This window comes from Cibotium barometz, chromosome 28, assembly GCF_041138505.1.
Source record: "Cibotium barometz isolate CiBa-2024 chromosome 28, ASM4113850v1, whole genome shotgun sequence".
Taxonomy (NCBI): Eukaryota; Viridiplantae; Streptophyta; class Polypodiopsida; order Cyatheales; family Cibotiaceae; genus Cibotium; species Cibotium barometz.
This window is the reverse complement of record NC_141073.1, coordinates 37,723,386-37,735,492: the sequence shown is the minus strand read 5'-3', so window position 1 is coordinate 37,735,492 and position 12,107 is coordinate 37,723,386. Positions and strand designations below refer to the sequence as shown.

Below are 12,107 nucleotides of genomic sequence, written 5' to 3'. Positions count from 1 at the left end.
CTTGCTCACTTTGGCCTCCTCCTCTGCACCAGTGTCTCAACAGGAAGCAGTAAAGGTCATAGGTCTAGGAGAACTAGCATTTTCTCAACAACCTAGAAAGAAGGTCTCAAGAGGAGTCATCAGAGGTGCCTATAACCCCCTCCTAGATGCACTCGCAAAGGAGAGGCGGGCAACGCACCTCAAGAGACTAGGGAGGAGGCCTTGCTAGTAGAAGAGATACCCTGGCTGGACGGAGGAACGCATTGGTGATTTCCCTCTAGACATCACCCTAGCCCATGACCCCTTATCTCTCCATTAAGCAGTACTAGGCGCACTACTCCTCCTCCACCTACCACTTACCACAAGGAGGTGAGAGAGATAAACTTGGGCACAACAAAGGAGCCATGCGCCATCATTACTGCTTGATGCATAATTTCCACCACCATGTTGTGCATAATTTCCACCATAATGACCACCACGTTGTGCTCTACCCCCTCTCAAATCATTCTGTTTGCGGAAACAATCTCTCGCCATATGACCATATTTGCCACAATAATGGCATTCCACATCTTGCATAGAATTTTGTTGGCCTTGCCAACATCCTCTACCACGGGAGTTACCTCTGCCTCGCTGAGGTGCATATCCACGACCACCTCGAGCACCATATGAAGGCTGAAAATTCTGTTGTGGTGACCTATCCTGCCATCCACGACCATTACCACCACGTCCACGTGATGTGAATCTCCCCCTGCCTCTAAAACCTCTCTGAGAATAAAATGCCTGATTTCTGCCATTATCATCATGGCTAGTAGATGCATCCAGAAATGAATCACTGAGTTTGATTTCCTCAACCAGCAAGAGTGAAACCAACTCATCAAAGTCTGGTAAACCTGTACTCCTCATTGAAATAGAGGTATCAAAAGATTTGTATTCCTTGCCAAGACCATGCAAGGTAATATCCACCAAATCATCATCAGGCATGGGGGCATTTATTGTGGCCAATGCATTTGCAAACTTCTTGATTTCTTGCACATAATCATGTATGCTCCTTTTATTCCTTTTCACATTATGTATCTGCTGTCGCAACTGAGACTTGCGAGCACTCGTATCTGTATCAAACATCTTGACCAAAGTATCCCATGCATCTTTGGGATTCTCAGCATCCTGTATGTGTATGAGCATAGCATCAGAAATACATATAGACAGATAATGCAGCACTTTGAATGCTCTCTCTGACCATTGCTTTATGAGCAATAACCTGCTGCTCTGTAGGTTGTCGAGGTAGCTCAGGCTCTGGCTCAGCACCTGTAATGAGATTCCAAAATCCTTTTCCTTTCAAGAAACTTTTTATCATGTACTTCCATGCCTGGAAGTTCTTCCTATCCAGCTTTTCACCAACAATCTGAATTGGATTATCCGACATGTTTGCTTAATGTGCACCTTCCGCACTCGTCCAAATCTATAACCAAGTCTTCCTCAGCTCAACCACACTCCAATGAGTGTTCCAGATACTCCAAAGTAACCACAAATCTTCAAATTTGATGTAGAAAATCAACCTGTATGCATCCAAGATGAACTGACTCACGTAGTCCGAGATACCCTGTTTTGATGCACTTCCACGGCTCCAAATCACAATGTAGTGGTGCAATCAAGTATGGACAACTTGCATTGACACCTAAACAACCTCAATGTAGAGTATCAACACCATCTGACATGTGTACATATCAATTTTTGAAAACCCCTTTCTCTGTTTTGGGAAAAACCAGAAAAACCAGTAGTAAAATGGCTCTAATTTCTTCAATATTTGTCCAAATTGAGCAACCAGGCATTCATTAGCTTAGCAATAGTGTCCATCAACTCCATGTAAGAGGAATTTGTCCAATTGTATAAGACCAAAGATTAATTGCTTAATTAAAAATGCTCTGTTTCTCTGCAACCAGTGGACAGCCTGTTTAATCAGCTCATTCCCAGCTCAATTAGGCATAATTCATCAATCCAATCACATAGCCCTCTTCTCCAAAGTGTATAGCAACCAATGGCTAAAGCAATTGTGAAATATGTCAAGTAACCAATGAGAATTTAATCTCCTCGCTTCAAAATGAACACAAACTGCCCTGTTTTCTCTGTTCTGGTTGCGCCACCTGCATTTGGGGGATTTGGGAGTTGTTTAAGTGTTAATTGAAGATAGGACTAAGTGCCCAACACACCTAGGCAAGTGTGTGACCCATCAATGGTTGGATTTTAGCCAAAAACATGCTCCAAATGCTTCAATTTTTTACTCCTTTTTCTCTGTTTTGTGAGAGCTCAAAAACCAGAGTTTTTCACTCAATCAAATGCATGTAAATTGCTCCAAAATTTGTTTAAGGCTTGCATAGGGGTTGCCAATACATCCCTCTTTGTCAACTACATGTGTCTTTTGCCAGAATCACTTCTATTTCACCATACATCAATGTTTCCAAGCTTTAATGGAAAGCTTTCAAAAACCAGAATTTCTCTTTGCTTTGATTTGCTTTGTTTTTGCCTGTATCACCTGCAATCTGCTCAAGGATGTTTAGAAGACCTTACCCAATAGGCCAAGCTCTCAGATCTGATAGTAGTTGGTGTGCTCCAAGCTTCACAGCTCCAATGGCAAGCTTCACAGCTTCTCTTCACAGCTTCTTCTCCCTCTTCTCTCACTCACTCATAAACCCTAATAAACAGCACAAGGCTCTGATACCATGTTGAAAGAACGGTAGAGGGGGAGGAGACACACACACAGGAGCAAACCCTAATGTATATTGCAAACCCTAACCATAGAGGGAAGCCATCTCCACACTCACACAAAGCATAATGCCATAATCCAAAATACACACAACACTATGAGTTGTGTCCACACACATCTAACCCTAGCTAATGTCCACACACTATGACCAGCTGGACACGCGGTCATTTATGTCTCACACATGTTCCTACCTAACATGCCAGCACATAGCATAGCTGGCTCACACTGACATCGAGCTTGAATCTCAACAAATGGATGGGTAGATTGCACCATTAGGAGGAGGAGTTGCTGTCTTTGGGGCTCCTTGGGACCAGGTGACGACAGCCACTATTGGAATGTCAGCCTTGGGCTCCAAACAATGTAGGCATGGGGGTGAGCCCTCTGGTATAGTGCATTGAGCTTGCATGTGGTCGCTCACCCCACAATGGTAGCGTATAAGAGGCCGGTGGGGTTGTTGGGAGGATGGCGATTGGGGAACCTTTGGTTAGGCTGGGCCCCATACATGCTGTTATAACAGCCAGAGGTACTAGAGGAGCTACCGCATAGACCATCGTCGGTGGGTTTTGGTAGGCTTGGAGTGTTTTTTGTGGGACTGCACGGGTGGGAGGTACGACTGATAGGTTGGGAGAGTGCCTGTTTGATATGGGATGTGCATAGGCAGGGGGTTGTATATTAGTGTTACTCTGGGATGAGGGGTATCGGTGTATGCTACCATGGCTACTTGAGCTCCCTCCTGCTGAGGTGATATGGGAGGGGTTGGTACATAAGTAGCCATGGGGGAGGGAAGGGTATGCAGGGAAGCTAGGTATAGGAGGGGGGCCAGTGGTGAAAGGGTTAATATAAGCTTGTGATTAGGGGTAGCTATTCCTGCCGATTGATGGTTCAAGAAGGGTGTTGGGTTTGGTTGGTGTGGTTAGGGACCTAGGCGGAAGTTGAAGCATACTGGTTGGCATCACCATGTAGTCTTCGGCCTTTGGCAAAGGGATTAAGTGGGGTGGCACCTTTCTTAAGTTGTTGTTGCATGAGTCAGAGTCCCTTGAGGTGGTAACACTCCTTGTCCTCATGGCCTGCCTTTTAGCAAAATGAGCAATATTTCTTGGTGGGACAATCACTTGGAGGATGGCCTTGGGAACTATATACCAAGCACCATGGACTCATCTTGGGAACTTTGACCTTGAGCTTGATCTCCTTCCTCAGCACGCTGCCAATGGTCGCGTCCTCTTGCTGTGACCTTTTGAAATCTTTAAGCTCCTTCTTAAGCTTGGCAAGCTCATCCATGGAAGTGGACGTAGAAGCTACTGCTGGGGCTAGAGGAACCGTTGGAGGAGCCGAAGACATGCCAAGAATAAGTGGGGACCAAGAGGTACTATGATCCACCATGAGAGGTGAGCATTATCTAGTTGTGTAGCTTTGTCTTGGAAGTCTTGGAGGGTGCCTTGGGGTGGAAAGGTCTCTCTCATCTTCATTGATGTTTGAGTAGGGAGTTCACGAAGCATCCATTGTTATAGTATGTAGTTTCCAGGATCTTAGGGTAGCATAGTGACCAAAACTTTAGCTCTTGTGACAAGTTGGGTCACTGACTCCTCCACCTTCATGGAGAATTGGTTGAGCTCTTGAGTATTGAGGTCAAATTAGTTCCCAGGCCGAAAGGTAGCCAAGAGCTATAGTTTGAGGGTGGCCCAATCCGGAAAGTGGTTGGCGGGGAATTGCATGTTCCACTAGTCTCTACACTTTCTTCCAGCATTGTCGCAGGGAATAAGACCAAGCGTACATCATCTTGGTTGAGCCCTCTTGAGTCACACATAGTGAGGAACCACCATACATGGTCTTCCGCATCTTCAGTGATGGCACCTTTGAAGTTTTGGAGTTTAACTTACATAAGGACAGTAGCCAATGGATCTGGCCCTCGTGGAGCTGCAATAGGGCTAGAAGAGAAAGATGCTGAGGGAAGAGTAAGGGAATGAGGAAGAACCCTACAATGACTAGTTCGAAGCGGATGAACGAAGGGGCAAATTACCTCCAGAAGCTCTAGTTTTCGGGGGCATACACAATATTCCTCTCACCACACGATCAAAAATCAACAAAAAGGAAAAGGAATTTTGTTTGAGACTATCCTTGACCTCTAAGAGAGTCTTATCGTGATCGCCAAATTTTTTCTTAGCTGTGGATGACTCCGCTGGTCCTTGTTGCTAGGGAGCTTGCAAACTACCTACATAAACACTATGGTTGGGGGAAAGGGAGTGTGGATCCTCTCAAGGAAGTATACCTGCCAAGGATGGGTCGACCTCACTGGCTAGACATGCAAGACCTATGCTCTACACCATCTACCGTGCTCTCCAACCACCTCCTAGCACCGTAGCATTACCACAAGCCACTCATTCACACCACACCCACCACTCTCCACTCACTCACCTCACACACACAGCGAGATAAACAAAACACCACAAGAGCATAACACTATACCAAAATGCCGAAAAAGAATGATACAAGAGAGAATTTGATCCAAGAGAGAATGTGCTACACTACGGAGAGAGTGCCGCCCCTTAACTCCTCCTTGGGGTGTCCTCCTCCTTGAAGTCCCAACCCCTCATCATGTTGTGTAGAGGGAAGATCTTCCATCGGGAAAATGGAGATGGTGCTCAAAGAGGATCTCGCCTTACCTTGGGAAAGGGAGAAGGGTGTTGCCTCCATGAGTACCCTCGGAGTTGGCCATACACGTCATAAGTGCCACTGGTAGTCAAAGGACCTGATGGGTCAGAGATGTTGGAGGGCACCAGCAATGACAGCGATCGGAGATGTCGGAGGACACTAGCGGCGGTGAGACGAGGTCGGAGGTGGTCGGAGAGGTGATAGTGAGAGGACATGCTCTTGGTGGAGTGTGAAGGACATGGCTTCCTGTCCAGAATGGTTCTTCACAAAGTATGGTCCATGTGCAAAAAAAATATGCTTCACATAGAAAAAAGAACATATTAATAATCAATTTATGTCACATATTAATTAGTCAATGCACAAATTACATGAAAAAAAACTCTTACTAAGTAGAAGGTTATGTCCTTATTCCCCCAGGCAGCTACAATTTTTTAACAAGCATCTTGATTTATTGTCTCAAACTGCCTTGCGCAGTCTCCTTCAGTCGTTTGCTTATGTAAGAGTTTTATAAAACTATCAAGATCTGTCCAAACTCTCATATGAAGCTTTGTCATCCTTGGATCACTAGCTTGGTTAGTTGTGTGCTCACATAAAGCCTTCCAATATTCCCATACTGTTGTAACTTGTTTGTTCTCAATGTTTGACAAAGAACCTCCTAGCTTTGGCTCCTCCCATTGACATATTTGCCCTAAAACATCACCGGTGGTACCTGATTGCTTGTTATCCTTTTTAAGTTGCACATGTCCACCATGAAAGACCATATTACAGGGTAATATCTCACATTTCTCTAAACATGCATCTGATAGCTCTTATGGCAAAATGAAACGAGCATAGTCAAGATGAAGCTTTAATAGCTTATCCAGTATTCAAATTTTTACATGTAAAGTACAAATATGAAATCTCTCTAGCTTTATAGGAAGTATGGGATCCCAATTGGGATCCTCAAGCACAATACAAGATTCACGCTTGACTTCCATTTTTTTTGTTAGCTTTCCCTTGCTCTCGGTCTTTGATTTTCCTTTACCCTTGGTTTGGTATTTATCACCAGTTACTTCTTTTGTCTTGTCTCTGAATGGAGGCTTCGTACAATCCATTGTTGGGTTGTAACATTCTAGACTGTTCATGCCTGCCATGCACATGCAATAGAGGCAGGGGTTTACTGATCTAGGACCACCACACACCCCATACAAGCACATCAATGCTTTTAAGTTGGCACTCACGTGCCACTCAACTGAAAGTTTCGAGACCCATACACCACAAGCTTCTCACTTTTATTATGTGCATCAATGGCGTTTGGAATTTCTGTGTGCCAAAACAACCATTTGAGAGTATCATGACTCTCATCTAGCACTGCATTGCCCCTAGGTACCATAGTTCCATTTGTGATAATGCACTATGTAATGGTTGGTCTCCGTCACCTTGGGCATAATTTAAAGCTTTTTTCATCAGTCCTATACTAGTTCTTTCCATTTTTTGATGTTTGAGGATTTGTGCCTCATCAAGCTTGATAACAAAAATAAGATTACCCTCACAATCCTCTATTATTCAGCACTGATAAAATTTCACCATGGCTAATTGGACCCTTCTAATGTCTATAAATATGTTATTATACATGTCGTACCTCAATTTTGACTTCTTTTTCTTTGGCTTCTATACCGTCAAATGTGTTTGTGTCCACCTATGAATCATGGAATAGCCAAAAAAAAATTGATGTTGTGCCATTGCTACGATATGTGGTTGAGGTGTCAAAATAATGGGGAGTATGCACAACGGAAGCAATAGTTGATGGCAAGATAGAGCAACATATATGAGAGAGAGAAAGAACACAAGATGTATAAAAAGCTTCTACATTATCGTTATTTCAGCCACTCCAAAGTTGGCTTAACCTTCACCTTCAAGTATTGTGTTACTTGAGTTGTGTTGTGCTACAAAAAGTGAGACCTCCTGCCCTTTATATATAGGGTTCACCAAGGGCTAGGGTTGGGATAACCCTAGATCCCTTTTCCACCCACATGCCGACTTTATTTAGGGTGTGTTCTACATGACCTCTTTCTCTCACCCTTTATCACTTGTACATCATATATTTCAACACCCCCTCTCAATAACACCATGGGACAATGCCAAGCATGGAGCAAGGTGAGCACTGGACATACAAGAACAAAATTACCCCCTCTCATAGGATAGATGACAAGGTAGGTAGCCTTTATAGATTAGGCTTTTACAAAAGTGATGAGTTATAGAGAAATGTGGTTCACTCCCAATTCTACCAAACATGCTTCACTCCTCAACTAGAAGAGTTTCTTATCATGTGAGGAACTTCCAAAATTCCCCTTAACCTTAGTAACATCTTTGGTATCATCTCTTCCATAGTGGCTTCATGTACCACCCTTGTTGATCCTTCGCTTTGATGAAACCATCTTCTTGCAAAAGACAATCTTCAAGTGGGATTTGGACGTACCATTCTTCATTACATTGGCTTCATTAGTTGCATCTTCGTGCTTCTCCAATCCTTTCTCATGGGTAGACACACTTCATGAATACATGTCTCCTTCCAATAATGCTAGCTTCCTTAGTCCAACTGCCACATAGACTAACACAAGGCTACCACCCATGTTTCAAAATAGCTTATGCATGTGTTTCTCAATATGCTTCTTGCTTCCACCTTCCACTTCATTATGATGCATAAATACATACAAGAATGTGAACATTAATTTAGGAGAGGTCTTACCACTTGTTTATCAACACAAGGGCAGTGTCTAACAATACAATGGATGACTTCTATGCATATGAGTTCATCAAAAAATTTTAGGATCGGATTTCATGCTTGATGCATTGAATTTGTTGGTTTCAGAAATTGTGCATACCTTGCACTTCCCAAGCGAGAATGGCACGAAATAATTTCTTCCTCTGCTTGCCTCGAGCTTGAAAGAAATGAAGGTAAAAACCATTCAGTGCTCAAAAAACTTGCAAAAGGTTTTTTTTTAAAAAAAAACTTGTAGAAAGGTTTGAAACCTTACAGCGTGCGTTTTTTCAGAGAAAGAAAAAACACATTTTTTTCAAAGGTTTAAAAAAACCTTAGTTTTTTTTCCATCAAAGGTTTTTTTTAAGGAAAAAAAAAACCCTCTTTCTTAACGTTTTGGAAACCTACCCTTCTACAAGGTTTTTCTTAAACCTTTTGCTCTAAGGTTCTCAACTGTTTGTTTCCTCTAAGTTCTCAAAGGTTCTACAAAGGTTTTTTTTCTTCATTTCTCTCAAGCTCGAGGCACGCGGAGAAAGAAATTATTTTGTGTCAATCTCAGAAATTATTTTGTGTCAATCTCGCTTGTTGGGAAGTGCAAGGCATGCACAAATTTTGAAACCAACCAAATTCAACGCATCAGCATGAAATCCGATCCTAATTTTTTTAATGAACTCATATGCATGGAAGTCATCTATCGTATTGTAATGGAGTTTGACATTGCCCTTGTGTTGACAAACAAGTGGTAAGACCTCTCCTAAATCAATGTTCACATTGGTGTATGCATTTATGCAGCATGATGAAGTGGAAGGTGGAAACAAGAAGCATATTAAGAAGTCACACACCTTGAGACAGACCCTATTCAGTTTAGTCTAGATGGGAACGTAACAGATTGCCAGTTTAGAGTCCTACCCTTGACATGCATAAGCTATTGAAACATGGGTGCCAGCCTTGTGTTAGTCTATGTGGCAGCTAGACTAAGGAATCTAGCATGATTGGAAGGAGACATGTATGCATGAAGCGTGTCTACCATGAGAAAGGATTGGAGAAGCACGAAGATGCAACTAATGAAGCCAATGTAATGAAGAATGGTACATCCAAATCCCACTTGAAGATTGTCTTTTGCAAGAAGATGGTTTCATCAAAGTGAAGGAGCAACAAGGGTGGTGCACGAAGCCACTATGGAAGAGATGGTACCAAAGATGTTAATAAGATTGAGGGGAATTATGTAAATTCCTCACATGATAAGCAACTCTTCTAGTTGAGGAGTGAAGCATGTTTGCTAGAATTGGGAGTGAACCACATTTCTCTATAACTCATCACTTTTGTAAAAGCTTAATCTACAAAGGCTACCTACCTTATCATCTATCCTATGGTTAAGAGGAGGTTATTTTGTTCTTGTATGTCCAATGCTCACCTTGCTCCATGTTTGGCATTGTTCCATGGTGGCATTGAGAGGGGGTGTTGAAATATATGATGTAAAAGTGATAAAGGGTGAGATAAAGAGGTCATGTAGGTGTGAACTCACCCTAAATAAAGTGGGCATGTGGGTGGAAAAGGGATCTAGGGTTAGCCCAACCCTAGCCCTTGGTGAACCCTGTATAAAGGGCAAGAGGCCTCACTTTTTGTAACACAACACAACCAACACATGAAGGTTAAGGTTAGAAAAAGGGATCTAGGGTGAGCTCAACCCTAGCTCTTAGTGAGCCCTATATAAAGGGCAGGAGGTCTCACTTTTTGTAACACAACACAACCAACACATGAAGGTGAAGGTTAAGCCAACTTTGGAGTGGCTGAAATAGAAGGTAATATAGAAGCTTTCTATACATCTGGTGTTATTTCTCTCTCTCATATATCTTGCTCTATCTTGCCATCAACTATTGCTTCTGTTGTTCATATTCCCCATTAGGGTTACAGTATAGAAAGATGTGAACACGGCTACTCTAATACCATGTCAAAATAATGGGGAGTATGCACAACGAAAGCAATAGTTGATGGCAAGATAGAGCAACATAGAGAAAGAACACAAGATGTATAGAAAACTTCTATATTACCTTCTATTTCAACCACTCCAAAGTTGGCTTAACCTTCACCTTCAAGTACTGTGCTACACTTGAGTTGTGTTGTGTTACAAAAAGTGAGGCCTCCTACCCTTTATATAGGGTTCACCAAGGGCTAGGGTTGGGATAACCCTAGATCCCTTTTCCACCCACATGCCCACTTTATTTAGGGTGTGTTCACACCTACATCACCTCTTTCTCTCACCCTTTATCACTTGTATATCATATATTTCAACATACGGGGTAAGCCAAACACATGAAGATGACGAGACTTCATACCTTGGATGAGTAGCTATGATATGGCTCTATATCCCTTCCTGCTTATTAAAATCTTGTCCTTGCAAGCCTCCACCACCTCATCAAGCTTGACCAAGTCATGAAAGTCATTGCAAACTTCCTTGACTATCCTCCTTTGAAGCCCTGCACACTCCAAGAGCTTGAGCATTTCAATCAAGTCACACTGTGTTTAATAGAATACTTGATTATAACACTTTTATCTAGAGGATTGTCTAAGCAAAAACCTCCCACACTATTCATGTAGCTTCAAGAAAGCTTCATCCATTTCTTCTTAGCACCCCCATGTGTTGCTAGGCATGTAACACTCTTAAACTGTCTAGATCTCGCTGTCAACCCAAAAAGAGTACTTTTTTGTTGGGCTTTTTGGAGTGCACGTTCCTCTAAATTCTTGTTAGTTTGTCCTACCTTTGTAACCTCTTCCTAAGATGATTAAAGTAGTCTTTTCAACTCATGTACACGCTGAGTTTGTGAGATTATAATATCTTCTATCTCTTTAACAGATTCCTTATATATATATACCAAGCATAGTTCCAGCCATGTAGGTGTGTTGATAATGGGAAATAGTAGCTTGATTATTCAATCTTGAGCAGTATCCAAATAAACCTTCTCTACCATCTCCAATGAATCGTACAAGATAACGTAAAGTGCTAAATGATGGAGGCTTACCAATTGATGGGTTAAGAGGGTATAGACCTCCTTGAACCCACAAATCTATATGCTTCCCTTCTGCATGTAGTCTTTGAGCTTCAGCCTCATCATGTAGAGCTTTATGATGAATGTGAGTCCATGTGCAATAATCTTTATCAAGTACCAAGTTGATATGGTGTCTTTTCTTTGAGTATGGATCAACCTTTGGAGTCACCCACAGCAGTAAAAATCATTCAAAGAGAAAAAAAGAGATAGCGAGGAGAGGAAAAAAGACGGTAAAAAGAAAAGAGATGGAAAAACTCGCGTCATGCCTTATGAAAGAGAGAAGTATGATATGGATTCACATATTTGAAATAATCTTATTTTAGAAAACTTGTACTAAAGTAGGTAAGAGCGCCGCCAAGAATAAGGGAATTAAAGACACTCTCTCCTCTAAATATAGGAAAAAATGTAGCTATTTGTCTCTACTATTTTAGTTAAATCACTTTGATTAAGAAAGTTAATCCAATCCTTACACAGCTCTTTTTTTTCATTTTTGTCCCTAATGATTGTAAGAGAGTACTTTCCTTTATAGCATGTATTCTTATCTTTTTAGTTGTATGGTTGTAGAGAAGAGAAGAAGATAGAAGAAAATTCAGCCATCCATCTCTCTCTTTTGTCTTGGTCTCTCCTCTGTGTGTGTGTGTGTGTGTGTGTGTGTGTGTGTGTGTTTACATGCAAAGAACTCAAGCTCCCCCCCCTTAGAAATCCATCTCTCTTGTGTCTTGCTCTCTCATGTGCGTGTGTGTTTGCTTGTAAAGAACTCAAGCTCTTTCTCTCCCCCACATTCTCTTTAGGATTCACTTTCATGTCATAAACCAGTTGTGGACTACTCGCAAAATCAATTAGTATTCCAACGGTGTCCCAGTACCCACCATCCGGTGTGGCAGCTGGAGTATTTATTATTTGAGCTTAGAGTCCTTATTACTAGTCCTTT

The 12,107-nt window shown here is 42.1% G+C and overlaps 1 protein-coding gene across 1 annotated transcript in view; it reads right to left on the bottom strand.

Annotated features, from left to right (window-relative positions):
• The window catches only part of LOC147622804 (MADS-box transcription factor 23-like), a 216,299-nt gene that overhangs the window by 160,445 nt on the left and 43,747 nt on the right, over positions 1-12,107 (bottom strand). The gene's annotated exons all lie outside the window — the stretch shown is intronic.